The sequence below is a fragment of the Rhineura floridana genome, chromosome 4 (assembly GCF_030035675.1).
Source record: "Rhineura floridana isolate rRhiFlo1 chromosome 4, rRhiFlo1.hap2, whole genome shotgun sequence".
In the NCBI taxonomy this organism is placed as follows: Eukaryota; Metazoa; Chordata; class Lepidosauria; order Squamata; family Rhineuridae; genus Rhineura; species Rhineura floridana.
The window spans coordinates 155,901,783-155,919,270 of NC_084483.1; the positions used below are offsets into that span (position 1 = coordinate 155,901,783).

Consider the following 17,488-nt stretch of genomic DNA (forward strand, 5'->3'; position numbering starts at 1 on the left):
GCAGAAGGCCCCACCCCTGAATTCCATACTTCAATGGTTGATTTATGCACAGAGCCAGTCCATGCAAATTGTATGCAGATAGGTTCCCTCCATGCAAAATATAGAATGGAAAACATGTCAGTGAAGGCTCCCTTGGGACAGCATTCCATAAATGGGGAGCCAGAATTGAACAGGCCCTCTCCCTTGGCACCACCCTCCGGGCCTCCCTCAGAGGAGGCACCCAGAGAGGGGTCCCAGATGAAGATGCAAGGGTCTTCATACTGGGAGAGGCATTCCAGAAGATACTGAGGTCTTGAGCCACAAAGAGCTTTTAAGGTCAAAACCAGTAGTTTGAATTGGGCTTGGAAGCATACAGGCAACCAGTGTAGCTGGAACAAATTTGGCATTACATGATCTGTTATATGATCAGGTGAAATGTTTTAAATTGATCCAAAGGCAAGTCATCCATATGATGAATCATTGTACCCAGTTGGGCAATTTCCTCTCTTTCAGTGTAAATATCTGAAAATATTTATGGTGACATGGAGAAAATAATCTCAGTAAATTGTATAGTAAATTGTTCTGTTATTAGCTTTTTATGGGATAAAACCTACCTTGTGGAGCAGGTTTAAAGATGTTTCCCATGACAGTTCTAATGTGTAGACTGGTCATTTATAGTTCTTTATTTCACAGTATCCTCTAGGTCTTCCTAAGTATGGCTGATCCTAAAGGTGGCATTGGTGGTGAAGTTACAAACTCGTACACTCTGGGCCTGGAAGGATAAACACCCATCTGCTATTAAAAATGGTCTGAAGACCTCTCTGCTCTTGCCACATTTGAACATATCTCATGTAAATGTCAATCTCATGTGGATACCTGTCTGGACATTTGGATGGCTTGTATTGACTTGCATGTTTAATTTAAGATGGATGTATTGATGGCTATTGTATTTTTAATGTCAGCTGATGGGATATTTTTCTTCTGTTTTTTCCTCCCTTCCTTTCCTCTTCTCTCCTTTTTTTCTTCTTTGTTAAATTTGGATGATGATTATGATGATAAAAAACAACATTATAAACCAAAATGCAATAAACTGAGGATTGAGGAAAAATGTGTTAGGATCGAGAGATTCCTTCATGCGTGAAACTGAAAATATCAAAAAGGAACATTGACCATTTTTTTGTGTAGAGTTTAGGCACAGTGTTATAGATCATACTCTGTAAGGGTTTGCAGAAGTGGGAATGTGAAGAAGAGGAAGGTGGGAAGGAAACAAATTGGGACTTTGTTCAGCATCCTGTATTTGAGTTCTGCTGATGGAATATCCCGACTTCATAGTATTTATTTCCACCATATCTCTACAATATAAACAGGACATCTTTTGGATGCTAATCTTGAAGCACAGGAAATAGTTAGGAATTCTGAACATTTGTACCATTGGATAGACATGAGATATTGGACTTTAAGAGGACTGGCAATAAAGCCTACTATAGAGGTGTCACAATATATCTTTCAGGCGACACATAGAAAATCATACTCAGAATCCACTGTGATCTAATGAGCGTGTCACTACCAGTTTGGCTATGAGTACTAATGAAGGCTTTGAGTACTCCAATGACACCAGAGATTGTTACAGTTAATATATATTTAAATGCTCTGCTAGGAATTCTCCAAATTACTTTTGAGCAGACAGTAGCGACTCAGTGGTGAGAAAAATGTAGCTGGCAAATGCTCAGAACAAATGCATTATTTTTCTTGGTCCTGTGTTCTGGGGGAAAATGCCCGGTACTGAAAATAGCTTCAAGGACTGTGCCCTTAAACAGCCCTGGTTCAAGTTAAGCTCAGCTAATTTAACTAATTACTAAACCAGAACAGCGTGGAAGTGGAAGGTGTATGTCTAATCTGCCCTTTGACTGCTCTAAAAATGCCCACAGTAACTTTCCTCTGGTCTGGATTGGAGCAGAGTGTGCTTTGGGGTGGTGATCTTTAGAAGACAGTTTCAGCCTCTTTCATCATATGATGTAGAAAAGAGGAAGTTATGAGAGCGGAAAAGTAGGTTTACTGGATCTTTTCAGCTTCTTCTTGTGTACCATTTCTGTTGAATCAATCTGCCTTGTTATATAAACTGTTAAATATTTGGAGTGATACATGCCATTTAAGTGGGAAATCATTTCCATTCCTTGTCTTCCATATAGCAAGGTTTTTAAGGGCTCTGCCAGATGCACTGTTCTGGGACATCATCGCTTGCATGCTGGGAAGGGTGGTACCCTCTTTGCTGCAGTCACTGGGTATTTTACATCAACACTGGATACAACTGGTTTCCAAGTTTTGGACCGGAAAAATGTTCTGAGATCACAGATTGGGTGACACCTTATCAGCTTTCTTGAGACATTCCAGTGTCCTTTTCCTGTTGAGCTACTTTGGTTAACTCCATGTAGTCATGGATGAGGTGGGTTCGGATTAGATTTTGGAAAACTGGAAATGTGAAATTCACTGTCATCTGTGATGCTCTACAAATGTCTTAGCAATGTGAAATACTTGGCTGCCTAGAAGTTGAAAAACCTAAAGTGGCTAACAGAAAAATAAAATAATAAACTATTTTAATGTTTTGCCTTCTCTGTTTTTTTTATCAATTTGATTATGCTGCAGCCAATACCAGCTGTGTACCAGCTTCAAAGTGATTCAGTGGATTGCCACATGCAATGTCCGTAATAACACCACTGCTTTAAGTGTGCTATTTATGTTTGTCATGCTAAAATCATCAAGAGCATTACTCCACTATTTTTTTTAATGTGCTAAAACTTTTTTTTTTAGAATGTGCCTCCATAGGGTGAGATCTTGAGGGATCAAAAGAAATACACATAAACATACACACACGCATATGAGGTATCTCCATTCAGGAAGCATGCCAGAAATAGTTAGGAGCACAGCCGGAAAAAAAATGAAAGCAGTTGTAAATTCTTAGCACACACTTTTCAGATTGCTGCACGATATCTGGTGTAGAAAGTTTTGCTTATGTAGTTTTCAGGTTTTGTGCAAATCAGAGAGATCAAAAGAAAAATATACATACATAAGGCTACGCTCCTCCCTTCAGAAGTGTGCTGGCGATAGTTATGAACACGGCTGGAAAAGAAATGAAAGCATTGAGGAAGTAGGAAGTAGTGGGCATGGAAAGGGGAGTAGCAGAAAGTAACAGTTGATCCACCCACCTCAAAACATCAAAACAAATTGTCTTAAAGCCAGAGTGGAGTGGTTTGTATCCTGATTTTCCCCAATTTATCAGATTATCCTCGTTTGGGGTAGACCCAAATTAACAGGGAAAATGCATCAAGACTGTTGTTTCAGGATAACTTTGTATGGACTATGCAGATTAAATGGGAATGCAAACAGCTGCAAACACACAGTAAATTCTGGTTCAAGTTCAATAGCTCCTCTTGCAGCAACAACTCACTGAGCTTTGTTCTGATTGGATTTCTGTCTCATTCATGGCTGTTTGCTATCTAGTTGGACTAAGCAGAAGCCTTCGCCTAGGCCAGTGGTTCCCAAACTCCCCCCCCATAGACCACTTGAAAATTGCTGACAGTCTTGGCAGACCACTTAATGACTTTTCTACCTGTTGTAGCAATTGTAATGTGCTGTGCTAGATGCTGTATGAATTTTAGTTATATATTTATTGCTTCTTATATTGTACTTTATTACAATCTGAATTCCATAGAATACAATATAAAATACAATAACCAATAGTAATACAATATAAGGACTAAAAAAAGCAATGAAATACAATTAAAAATCAATATTAATATTCAGTGCACTACACCTGCCATTCACAGTTGCTGTCACCACTGTTCTTCATTATGGATCACCTGAATGAACCTTGTGACCACTGAAGGTCTGCACCCAACAGTCTATGAACCCCTGTCCTAGGCAGCTATTCTCCCAGCCAGCCCTGTTGGATTCAGACTCACTGGTGTGCTTTTCTCCATTATGTTTAAGGCAGAATCTCAGCTTAGAGTGTTTCATAGGTCGGCTTACAGGTTACACAGGACTCTGCATCACTGAACAGCATAATTAGGCATGACTACTCAAGCTAAGATATTGTCGCAGTGATTGGACATGCCCCATGAGTAGGCTCAGGGTAGGCTTTCTATTTGTGTGGGGAAGGTTTCTCGGAATGAATCTGGGTTGGCAAGTGGGTGCTCCTATGAACAGGTTGAAAAGCTGTGCATCTGTCTTTGGCAATGGGGGTGGAGGTGCTTCAGCCAGATCCTCCTCTGACACTGCTTCTGGTTAATCCTCTGATTCCTCCTCCTCTGGAAGAGGCGCAAGTGACGGTTTGAGTGACGAGACAGGGCCGAGAGGCAGGGCAGGGTCAGGCTCACTGTCAGACAGTGCTTTTACAGTTGTAACTGAAACTAAGGGGGCAGAGCTGTCATTGTCTAAACTGCTGAAGCCTTCTCCTCTTTCAGCCTCCTCCTGTTGCAGCCCACCAGGTCCCTCCCCAGGAGCCCAGTTGTTGTCCTCCTCCTCCTGATCACTCTTCCAAGAACTCTCCACAGGGCCCATGACAGCTCTTTGCATCCTATTGTCTTCATCTCCTCTAGTTCTCTACTTCCCTGTCACGGAGTTGTGTGACAAGAGAGCCCAACGCGTGAGCTCCTGCTCACAAGGAAGAACTCTGCACGATTGTGACACCCAAATAAAGTTTGGTGTGTCAAATAGCCACTTCTTGGTCTACACATGCATAATGTGTGAATTGGGGTTGTGAAGGCAACTCAAGCTTAATCCTAGTGGAAATGCCAGCACCATTGTGTGACTCCTTTGTGCTGTTCGTTTTGTTACTGTTGACTTCCAAAGGGTACAAAAGTATATGCAATTTGCAGGAGAATCCCCTAGCTTATTGGACATAAAGCTTAGCTCTTTCTGCTGTTTTTTCTTAATGGCAAAGTGAGGGGTGTGCGTGCATGTGTGCACACACATACACACACACACTTTTATTACATATCTGTGATCGCTAGAGGTTTTGGGGAAAGTGTTTCTTCACTCAGCGTCAATCTAAAGGTCTTTTGTTTACTGATAAGAAAGTGGAGAGCATTTCCAATGAGACTTCCTTAGCCTAAATATTTGAAGATCTGATTGCAAAGGCATGAGGCCATTTCCTGATTTGTACTACAGGGTAGTTGACCCACTGGCTTTCCTTCCGCACCAGGGAGGGACAACAAGAAGCCTGGCTGTAATATCCCCACAGAGCCCAGCAGCTCAGAAAACCAATCTTCCCTTGTTGCCCTCTGCTCCATCCCCCATGATAAATCATTTTGCTGTTCAAACAATTTAGTAAGTTGAACTCAACCTCATTCTTTTGAGACACTTGTCCTGATTTGGACAAATTGTTTTCTTTGGGCAGGAGCAATCATGTTCAAGCGTAAGAGAAATGTCATTGCCAAAGGTTGCCAAGGGTGGCTTCTCTGCTATTAAATGGAAGTGTCAGGGCTCCTTGGCTTGCAGAACTCTGCAGCAGCTTGAGGAGCTCCTTGTCCTGTTAACCTGGTGCTCTGCTAGCTATACGTCCTTTTAACAAAAGAGGTTCTTGGATTTAGACTGGGGCATCATGTTCTGGCAGAATTTGTAACAGACCACACTCAAATGCAAGTGTTAGACAAATGCTTTGCAGTTTATTACGTGGATATTGAATTGGAAACTGGTTAGATGACTTGTATTCTGAATGATAAAGTATTCCTAGCAGCTGAGAATGCCAGGGGAAGCCATTGCTCTCAAAAGGTAGATGCTGCAGAACCTCCTAACTAGTTAGGGGTCTTCTAACTACTAGCTTCCACTTAGAACAGTAGCAGGGTGTTCAACTGTACAAGAATAATTTCTTCTTAAAAATAATTTAACAGGAACTTTTCCTGGTGAACTGTTTTAGGGAACTCAAGCCACTATATATGATTATTTTACAAACTCTCTTCTTTTCAGAAATATTTTTTCATCGCAATAAAATACAACAATGGAAAAAGAAACCTGATTGAAAATATTAGTGGATTAAGAAAACACAGGAAAAGGTATGGAATTTGTACAGTAGAGAACTCCAGTTCAGGGAGAATAAATATGCAGTTCAGGTTTTTGGAACATCAGCTAGGGAGGATTTCTGTTGTTACAGATTAGACATTAAAGCAAATGAGCAAAAAGGTTATGGAAAAGGGCAGAAGCTAAGGAGGGCACTTTGTGGGAATATGGTAAATATAACCTATTGTACCAGCAAGTTCTTTGCTAATCCTCAGGACACAAATTCTTATCTACATTTTCACTTCAGTCTGATAGACACATAGAAGCCCATTCAAGGATGCCAGTTGGCCTTACAAATCAGGGCCATACATCCCAATCAGGGATGTAGTTGTCCAGGGTCTTGGTGTGTGTGTGTGTCTTAGACCTCTTACTTTTTCGGGAGCCAGGTCCCAGCAGGATTCTAATGTCTCCAGTATGAGCTGATCATTATGAAAGGGGTAGTGCATTAGCCCCTGAGAAAAGTCTTCTAACTTGCTTCCTTGTCCTTTCCTGCTAATTGGAGTGAAAGAAGGTGAGTCAGCACTGAGAAGACTCTTCTCAATAGGTAACACACTCCCCTTTCATGCTGATTGGCTCCTAGGGATGTCTGTTGTGGTGGGAGGAGGTGCATGTGTGAAAGTCTGAAGATTATGATGGAAAGTGGGTAATGGAGTTTGCAAGGAGGAGGATGAAAACACCAGGATGATGGGAGATGAAGGAAAGTGGAAAAGGAGGTGGGGGAGAGAACTTGGGCTGAAGAGAGGTCTCTTTCTCTGCGGCATGTTCTCCAGTTTGTTCGTTAGTTAATAAGGACCTCATTCTCGAACCAGCAGCAAAAAAAAGGAGGGGAGGGGGAAAATCTTTGTTTTTGTTCCAGCCCAAAGCTGGGAGTAGGAAAAAAAGAGAAAAAATACATTTGAGGGTGGGGGAGAAAGTGAGTATGATGGTGTTCCAGTTTTTAATGATATTGTTTATATCTGTGGCATGCATGGTATGCCTGTGTGTGTGTGTGTGTGGTGCAGCCAACATCAGCGATTAGGTTCAGGAATGTCCATGCTTAGGTTTCTTCCTAAAACTCATAGGCTCTGCCCAAATGTAGTTACTCTGAGTCTTAGTATTGCAGTCAAGAAGGGAAACTCAACAAAGGAAGTTCTCTGTTGTACAGCACAATGATGATGATGAAGAAGAAAAACTGCCTGAATGGACTAAATCCTCTGTCTTTTTCTAACACTCTAGGTATGTGTGGAAGGATGAGTGGGTTACACAGGAAGATAGGAGAAGGTAGTGGAAAAATCCCTCCCTGGTTTCTACAAGGTGGCAAAGTTCAAAAGGCTACAAATTCGTATGCAAAATTAGCGGCCTGCTTAGAGTGTGAATTCCTTCATTTAGGAAAAACAGGCTTTGTCTTAACCCAGCAGCAAAAACAGTTATGCAGGCCCCAATGAGTGTCAATTGCAAGCAAGCCTTTATTAGTTTCTACTACAAAAAGCCAAGATGAGTTGTGGAGAGTGAGAATTCTGTAACTGCAGAAGAAGAGACAGTGAATCCTGATGATAGCATCCCATCTACATCATCCAGTTTGGTAGCAGCGGCAGATAAATGTGTAGACACTGAATTCAGCAATTCAAGCAATAACTCTGACAGTGAGAAAGGACAGTCAAATGGCGACAGTGATAGAGAAGCAGAAAGGAGTATTCAAGCCTGCTAGATTATTTGGTAATTTTAGGAGGTTCTGAATTTGCCACTACACTACTGATCCCAATCCTGAACATGTTTACCTGGAAATAAATCCACTGAATTTAATAGAGCTCACTCCCAAGTGAATGTGACTGCAGCCATAATTTGCTGCCCAGCAAACTGACTTGCTCAGCAAAATTAGACATTTTTGTTGGATGCTTTTTAACATATACACACAAAGCAAGCCCAACTCTATCAGGCAGGACTCCTGCCAGCTAGCAATTCTTCACCAAGACTATTTAGGTTAAAAGTTCAATGGTTACACCAAGCTGCTGGCTTAAAGTCCAAGCTTGCTTGCGTAATATTGAGGTTTTAGGTCATTGAACCCAGATTATCCGTTGTCCAAAATGCTGAATGAAAATAAAAACAGTGCAATGAAATACTGTGCTTAACCTTTTGTTAAGAGTTTAATTTGCAATGGGAATACAGAATTGGTCCCAGATAGTTTGGCAGTCCTGGAAGTTGCCAAGTCCCCCAGTTTTCAAGATTGCAGCTGTATGTTGAACCCTGGCTTGTTCCTTTCCCCTTGACATACAGAAGCAACAACTGGGATTTTCTTGAGAAAATACTTCAAGGTCAGTGGTTCTCAAACTTTTTCCCCCAAGGACCACTTGAAAACTACTGAGGTTCTTGGTGGATGACTTAATGATTTTCTCCCTGCTGTAGCAATTGTAATGTGTTGTGCAAGATGCTGTACGATTTTTAATTGTATTTTTATTGCTTCTTTTATTTCTTATATATTGTATTTTATTGGATTACTATGGAATTCAAACTATTAATACAATAAAATACAATATAATAACTAAAAGAAGCAAAACAAATACAACTTGAAAAGAATATAATTATTTAATGTGTGGGAAGTGCCATCTCCCGTCTTTAACCACAAATCCACAAGCATGCCGCAGACCACCTGAATGAAGCTCGTGGACGACCAGTGGTCTGTGGACTTCAGTTTGGGAATCCACAAAGGTTACATCCACACCATACATTTAAAGCACTTTATGCCACTTTACCACTCCAAAGGACAAACAGTGTTGTTAAAGGCCTCCTAACAACCTTCAACACCCTTAATAAACCACAGTTCCCAGGATTCTTTTGGGGAAGCCATGACTGTTAAAGTTGCGTTAAGACTAAATCAGGGATGGGGAGCCTGTGCCCCTCCAGGTGTCATTGGGCCCCAGTTCCCATCAGCCCCAGCCAACATGGTCAGTGGTCTGGGATGATGGGAGTTGTGGACTTCAGTTTGGGAATCCACAAAGGTTACATCCACACCATACATTTAAAGCACTTTATGCCACTTTACCACTCCAAAGGACAAACAGTGTTGTTAAAGGCCTCCTAACAACCTTCAACACCCTTAATAAACCACAGTTCCCAGGATTCTTTTGGGGAAGCCATGACTGTTAAAGTTGCGTTAAGACTAAATCAGGGATGGGGAGCCTGTGCCCCTCCAGGTGTCATTGGGCCCCAGTTCCCATCAGCCCCAGCCAACATGGTCAGTGGTCTGGGATGATGGGAGTTGTGGTCTTCCAGATGTTGTTGGACTACAAGTTCCCCATCCCTGCTTTAAATGTGTGGTGTGGATGTGACCCTACATTGCTTGTGGCATTTAATCCTCAGTATGTCTGCCTCAGTTGACAAATTGGTATTCTTCTTGGTGAAGGGGTTTGTAGCATGAGGTGACAGAATGGACTGCAAGCATCAGATTAAACTGCAAATGGCTATTAGAAACAGCTAAGCTAGGTTAGAGCTTGTCTGCGTAAGAGAGGGATAGTAATGACAAAAATGCTTTTACACCCCAAACCCTGTAGAATATTAGTTGTCCCAAAATAGAATGCTCTCAAAAGAAAGAATAAACAGAACCCATCCTTTGCTTTAAGTATTGGCGACATTGTTGGTAACTGTTGAAGTGAGTGGGATTGGGATCAGGAATTTTCTGGTCACGGGTGGTGTGCCACTCCAGATGCAGAACTAAGGGGAAAAAAGAGTATTCTCCTTGTCAGTCTCCAGCATGGCCACAACCCTAGGCAGGCTGTTTGTCTCTAAGTGATGTGGCCTGACTAGACACACTTCCACATTAGGCCTGGGTTTTCATTTAGACAACTGCTAAGGGACATACCATCCAGAAGAGGCCCACCCTGCCTCAGCCTGAATCTGGAATCATTGTAGAAATGAGTGAAGCTTTATTTAGGAAGGTGTTCAGAGAAATTATTTTGTAGCTGTAATTGTAGTAACATTGGAATTTAATCTCCTTGGTAACCTAAAACTTTTTTATGAGACAAAATACTTGTTCACTTTTATGGACTGTTTGCTTAGGCTGCAGTCCTGTAAATCTGGCTTCCTCAAGTTGGTACCCTTCAGATATTTTGGACTCCCAACTCCCATCAGCCCCAGTCAGCCTGGCTAATGGTGAGGGATGATGAGAGGTGCAGTCCAAAATATCTGGAGAGCACCAAGTTGAGGAAGGCTCCTATGAACACTTACTTGGGGAGTATGTTTCCCCGAACTCCATGATACTGACTTCTGAGTAGATGTGCATGGGGTCACACTGCTGGTTTTGTTCCTTCCTGTGGGTCATGGTGGGTTATATATATATCTGGCATAATGAGAGTCAGATAACTGAACTGTTGATGTGTCTCTCTATGTAAAAGCTGTGGTGGTTTGTGTTTGTTTGCCACTGGATTGCTTTTCCCCAAGTCAAATGTTGTCTAGCTCCCTGGAGAGTGTCTGCAATGACTTGATTGCTCAGATGGATTATTATCCTGGGTTTGGACTGGCCATTGGGCAGCATCTGTAGAATCTGCGGGGGGTTCTGCTCCTTTATTTATTTTTTGTTCTTGGTGCTCCCTCAATCATAGAGGCCCTGCAGGGAGAACAGCATCCACGTGCAACAGGCGCCTGCTCTCTCTAAATTAATGGTTCTGTGTATGTGGCTGTGAAAACCCTCACATAAATTCCTATCCTTCACAAAGCATAAAACCATCCATTTCCAGCCATTATGTAAACTGACTTCATATTGAACTTGCGGAGGATCCTGTTAATCTATGCCTCTCACAATCACGTCATTGTATGGGTATGAGCCCCAACGTCCTGGCTGAGTTTCAGTCTGGGTGATTGTATTTTGATAGTCTAAGTTAATATATTGCTGTTGTTACTGTTGTTATTATGTAATAGTGGGTTAAATTAGAAAGGGGTGAAAATAGAGAAGAAATCCCTTCTTTGATTGACTTGCAGCTTGGGTTATATATGTGTGTGGGAGGGGTGCAGGTGTGTAAAACAGTGACTCCAAGTTCTTTTATACCATTTAGTCCTCCTTTCCCCAGCCCCAATTGTTACCCGTGTGTGTACATGTGGGGTATGTGTGTGCTAACTGAGCATAATATTGCATACATCTGAAATGGTCTCTAAGTCATAAAAGCTTATGCTACAATGAATCTTGTTAGTCTTTATAGTGCCACCACAGTTTTTTTTTTTTTAACAAGCTATGATATGATGCGGTCTTAACAAACTATCTCTAAGAACAGGTGTGATTTAAGAATTATTTCTAAAAGAGAAGAAAGCAATAGTCTTACAAGTGGCTTAAGATCCTAGTCCTAAGTATGGATGCAAAGAAGTTCCCTGAGTAATGTAACTTGTCTAATCAAAATTATTTTTGCTTTTTGTGCCATTTCTTGGATATTGTTCCCAAACAAGAACCTCCTACTGGGCTAGATGGACCACTGGTCTCACTCAGACCATAAAGCAGTTTTTTGTGTCCCTGTAGGCAGTTTTTGAAAATCCTGTATAAAGAGTTCATTGGGTTCATGCTGTGTATTGATCAAAATTACTTCTCAAAGAATGGGATCTCGGCTCTCGTCACCTCTATGGATTTCTCATGTGAGTAGGGGTAGGATCCGTTGGCCAGTGCCGATTCAAAAACATTCAGTTGACCTAACAGGCTGATATCGATTCAAGTTCATTCTTTGTCCCCCCTCTGCTGTTTTTATTGATCAATTTTTCCTCTGCCCAAAAATATTGATATTAATATCAATAATTTTAAAGGAAATATTGACCTTTTGAAAGGAATATCTATAAATGAAATATTGATAAAATTATCATTCTTAATATTGATACTTGAGAAGCTTTTAAAAAATCTATTTTCAAAAAGAGCTGAAAATTGCTACATAAAAATCCGAATTGTGAATAAGCAGAGAATAAGCGAATTAATGGAAAATTTGTTACCAAATCCGAATTGGGCGGAATTCTATCACATCCCTACACATGAACAATCAGACTGATTTCAGAAGGAGTGCACTTGCATTTTCTAGAAATCAAATGAAAAAGCTACATTGACTAGATTATCAGTATAAAAGTAGCCACCTTCTGCTTTCTGCTGTGCACTAATGACACTGAAAAGTGGACATCTGCCAGAACAAAAAAAGTTTTAGTGTCACTTGAAATCATCTGAAACTATTGGAATGTTTGTTTAAAGGACGTTGGAAAGGTTCCAGTCCCTGGGTCCTTCTTTAACAATTTGCTAAATGTTCAGCTCTCTTCTCTGCTTATGTTCTTGCTAGTCAGACCTAAACAAATTTCTCTGTGTTCTGTGGGTTCATTTTTGTGTTAATAGTAAAGGCCACCATAAAATGAATGGATTCTTTAGGTTTTCTTAGTGGATTAAGTATGATTTAAGCATCATCTTTTGAAAGTGGCCTCTTGTAAACTTTCAGCAGCTTTTCATTGCTTGTGAGCCAGCATTAGGACACATTAAGAGGGGAATTTCAATTATGTTCTCTGTTTCTTTGAAAAATTAAATGTAAAGGGTTTTGTAGGCATTTAGGATGATGGCGTTCAGTTTCTCCACATTCATATCTGCCGGTCTTCCAGGAGTGCACGGTCTTGTCATACCTTGAGAAGAGCATGTTCTGTTTGGGCATTGATTTTGGGATGTTATAGAATAATGGACAAATAAAGAACAATTTCAGGGAACTGAGCTCCTATCTATAGTACTGCTTTGACTGTCATGGCTTCCTCCAAGGAATCCTGGGAATTATAGTTTAGTGAGATGGTGTGCTGTTAATGCTCCATAAAAGATCCATAGGACCTCCACCTTTCAAATGAAGGTTCCCAAGATTCCCTGGGAAAATAGAATGGAAGTTAAGTCAATTTTAAGTAGAGTTAAGTTGAAAATATATAAAAAAATGTTTTTCAACCGTTCGTTGCGTGGGTGGGGGTGAAACGAACCCCTCTGAGAGATCAAGTGGAGAAATTGTTTTGGGGGGATGGAGAGGAGGGATGGGGGAGAATATCTGCTAAATTGGGCTTAGTACTGGATTTTGACTGAATCTGACAGTCTGCTGTCTTTTTGAACCGGCACTGATTTCTTGCAGCCGGCCATGGCTGTAGACAACATGTGTTTTTTTTAACTGCCACCCGATTTTACATAATTATCTTTGTGATTACAGTCGCTATTATCTATTAACTTCCATGGATTTACATAAGCGTTTATGTTAAAAATTACGTAATTTTTTTCATCGCCATAACCAAGCAAACAGCAGAGTTAATTGGCAAGTGCAAAAGCAAGCGGGAATAAAAAAAAGGCGGATTGGGATTGAACAACGGGCTATCAGAATACGAGCAAATAATAGGCAGTGAACCTCATTTCTAATGGAGAGGGATGTTGCTGCTTATCTATCTTAACCCTATCAGGTAGCTGTGGATCCCCCCTTTTTAGGATTTAACAGTGTATTTGAGTATAAATACATACAGCATAAGTCTAAACAGCATAATAACAGTATCAGAAAAAAGTGCATTAAATGAATGGACGAATGAATGAATAAAATATGGAACTGGACTGCCTTCAAGTTGATCCCAACTTATGGTGACCCTATGGATAGGGTTTTTAAGGTAAGCAGTATTCAGAGGGGGGTTACCATTGCCTCCCTCTGAGGCTGAGAGGCAGTGACTGGCCCAAGATCACCCAGTGAGCTTCATGGCTATGTGGGGATTCAAACCCTGGTCTCCCAGGTCGTAGTCCAACACTTTAACCACTACAGCACATTGGCTCTTGAATAAAATATATCTCTATCTATTTTATATGTTCACTAACAGGCAAAAAACCCCTTGTGGTTTAAGAACGTATCTGTAGCCGACATTTCTATCAAACTTTAAAAAGCAGGGAAATTGGGCAGCTATAGTGAATGCACCAGGGGAGCAGCAGACCTGACCTCTCTGAGGGGGAGGGGAGGAGATTGGGTTGGTGAGCATTGAGCAGAGGGGAAGCCCCTTTCCTTTCCCAAAAGAAAACACTATAAAACAGTATAATTTTTTTTCAGGGTTTCCCCCACCTTTTTATTCTACAGCAGGCACATGTAGTCTTCCACCCATATTTAAACCAAAACTGTCCCTGGCCACATCCACACCAGGCCTTATGTCACTTTGGACAGTCATGGCTTCTCTCAAAGAATCCTGGGAAGTGTAGTTAGTGAAGGGTGCTGAGAATTGCTAGGAGAAGCCCTATTCCCCTCACAGACCTACAATCCCCAGAAGAGGGGCTGATTGTTAAATCCCTCTGACCACTGGAGCTCTGTCCATAGAATAGGAGTCTCCTGACAACTCTCAACACCCTTCACAAACTACACTTCCCAGCATTCTTTGGGGGAAGCCATGACTGTATAAAGTGAAATAAAGGTCTGGTGTGGGTATGACCACCTGATTAGCGAAGCCAAACAGCTGTTAGTCTGGCTTTGAGAACACTGACGGTTCTTATTGAGCGTGCCCAATGCTACAATACACTTCAGTGTTACAATTTCTTAAATTAATTAAAAATCAGCCATCCATTTTTTAAACTTTTAAACTGCAGAAGATGAAGGTCAGAGTATGGGGCAAAGTCAGTAATGGGATTACAGGTTATCTGTGAACATGGCTGATTTTTAATTAATTTCAACAAATTATGAGACCACTGATAGTCCAAGAGGGGTCTGGATTTTTTTACTTGTGTTTCAGATTTTTAAGTCTGGATTCTCTGTGAGTGTTTTGTGTATCTCCATAAAAACATAGAGGGTTGTTAAGCAAGCATTTCTGAGTTCAGAACTATAAATTAGGGAAGATTTTGTTTTGAAATGAGATTATGGGAAGCAGCCGAATGGCATTGGAGGTATTTTCTTTTTAACAATGTGGAACGCGAAAAATCCATGTTGGCTATAGCATACAGCCACTCTCGTGCCTGTATAATTATTTTTGTGTTGGTTATAACTAGCCTCCACTCTTAACTTGTAAGATGAGAGAGAGAGAGATTTGCCTAAAATCGCTTACTGGCTGAGTGGATGTTTTGAATTCCAATTTTTAGCACGCAATAACCTTGGCTTTTAAACCCATGTGTTCTACAGTGAAGAACCTGAAAAATCCGAAAGGTTCCAGATTCAGTGCCCATCATCTCCAGTTAGAAGGAAAAAATAATAGCTGGTGCACAAAATCCTTTTTGCCTAAATCCCTGGAGAGCAACTACCCATCAGAACCAGTGGGAGCTGGTCCATTAGGGCAAAGGGGTCACTGCCCCACCACCTCATTCTGCCCTCAGCCAGTCCCCATCTGCCTGCCTTTTTACTTACATCCAGTTCTGGGTCTGGCACTGGGTGTCAGCTTTATTCGTTGTTTGTCCTAGTGTTGCCCTTGTAGAACTCAACAGGCAGGAGGATGGGGGCAAAACTAGATATGAGTTGGTTCTGCCTGTCATTGGTTCTGGCTCCACCTCCTGTTGGTCTCTCTGCCTTCCACCCCACCAGCAGCCACCACTGGAATAGACAGTACTGTGCTAGGTGAACAAATAGGCCAGCCTTGTATGAGGCAATTTCCCGTTCTCCTAAGATTTCAGCTATGACATTCACTATGTAGCAGCACGTACTGTAGTCTCTTTCTTGGGATGCCATTTCTTTTATATGAGATATTCCCTGATTATTTGTGTGTTTATTTGTCAAAGGTGTGCCATGACATTGACCTCGCAGAAGCTCGTTTCTTTTTATTTTTGTATCTCCTCAGGAGATCAAATATGTGATACTTAATTGAAAAAAAGGACAGCCTGGATAGTTATTCGGACAGCAATTAAAACAGCCAATCTACACAACCCCCCCTTCATCCATTACTCTCTCCAATCCCACATAGATGTCTGAGGCAGGGAAGCCTACCTGTGTGAAACCCTACAGGTCCCGGAACCCTGCCTGTAGAGATCGGAGTTGGCTTCCCTGCCTCAGATGTCCATCCTAATGTTGGGGCGGAGCTGGGATGAGCTACTTGTCATTTGAGGCATGACCAGAGGTACAGCCCCATATGTGAAGGGGCATTTCATGATTGATTATGGGCCTATGATAAGCAGTATTATTTCCAGGAAGACTGTTGTAATAGATCAAATGATTTGATTGGTAGGAAGATTTAGTGCAAGACATCTAGTGCAGGAGTAGACAATGCAATGCCCTCCTAGATCAGCCTTTCCCAACCAGTGTGCCTCCAGATGTTGTTGGACCACAATTCCCATCTTTCCTGACCATTTGCAATGCTGGCTGAGGCTGATGGGAGTTGTGGTCCAACAACATCTGGAGGCACACTGGTTGGGAAAGGCTGTCCTAGATGTTGTTGGAGTACAACTATCATCAGCCCCTACCAGCATGACAAATAGCCAGGAAAGATGGGAGTTGTAGTCCAAAACATTTGGAAGGTACCACGTTGACTACCTCTGCATCAGTGTGAAATGGGAATTTGGAGATGTAATTTTTGTGTTCTGGTTCTACTTTTCTATAACAGCAAATAAAACGGAGGACATAGAGACGGGAGGGGAGGTACCTTGTTCTTATGTGAATTTGGAATAGATCTACAGGCATGTGGCTTAAAGCATCTGATAAGACTCGGTGAAACTGCATTAAGCTAATTGTGTTTGGTCATTGGGCCAAGTGGATTAGAAATGAACACGTACTCCCTGTCAGAGGACGAGGATGTTGTTATAATTAGATCTCCCAGCAGAGATCCAGGCCTCCAGGCCTGACCTGGACCAGCCGATAGTCCTGGCTGAGTGGGAAATATTAGGTTAAGGAAGGATGCAAATGCTAGTCCGAGTGGCAGGGAGCTGCTGTGTTTGTAGAAAACACCAAGAATATAGAGCCAAGAACAGTCAGAAGAAGAGCTGTGCATAAACAGGCTTCTTTGTAGGAGATTCTCATTCATTATTTCTGTGCACAACTTTCAAAAAGTAGAAAGTATTTAGTGTTTTATGGCCATTTTGATCCTGTATCTCTGAATGGACCTGAAATATCTTTACTATGCTATCCTGGCAGACAATAGTGTAAGGTTTGTTTTGTGCGGGGTGATAGAAGGAAATTTTGCCAGACTTTTAATCTGCTGGAATTGTGTGCTCCCTTCTGCTTGTTTTTCATTATTATAATATAAGCAGTTTAAAATGCTTCTCACAAGAAAATGCAGCAGTGTTTTGATTGCAATGTTATCATATTCTGAAATTTGTGCAGGCATCTCTTGAGGAGTAGAAATCCATAACTCAGGGATCATCAACTTTTTTTGGTCCAGTAGGCACATTTGGAATTTGTAAACCTCCCAGAGAGCTTCGGCTATGGGGCGGTATATAAATGTAATAAATAAATAAATATTGGAATTTTGGCTTTGGGGGCCAGTTACAAATGGCTGTTGTGGGTCTGTGGCTGTTGTGGGTCTGCCACATCTAAAAGAGCAGGAAAAGAAACAGGATCACAAAATGGTG

General features: G+C 41.4%; 1 protein-coding gene across 7 annotated transcripts in view; it reads left to right on the top strand.

The window, feature by feature from the left end:
- Nucleotides 1-17,488, top strand: part of DAAM2 (dishevelled associated activator of morphogenesis 2) — a 288,833-nt gene that overhangs the window by 51,669 nt on the left and 219,676 nt on the right. For 2 of the 7 annotated variants that reach the window (XM_061624914.1, XM_061624917.1), the window contains exon 2: nt 5,944-6,029. The exons of the other annotated variants lie outside the window; for them this stretch is intronic. The gene's annotated coding sequence lies outside the window, so the exon portion shown is untranslated. The remainder of the gene's footprint in view (nt 1-5,943; nt 6,030-17,488) is intronic. 7 annotated transcript variants of the gene reach the window in all.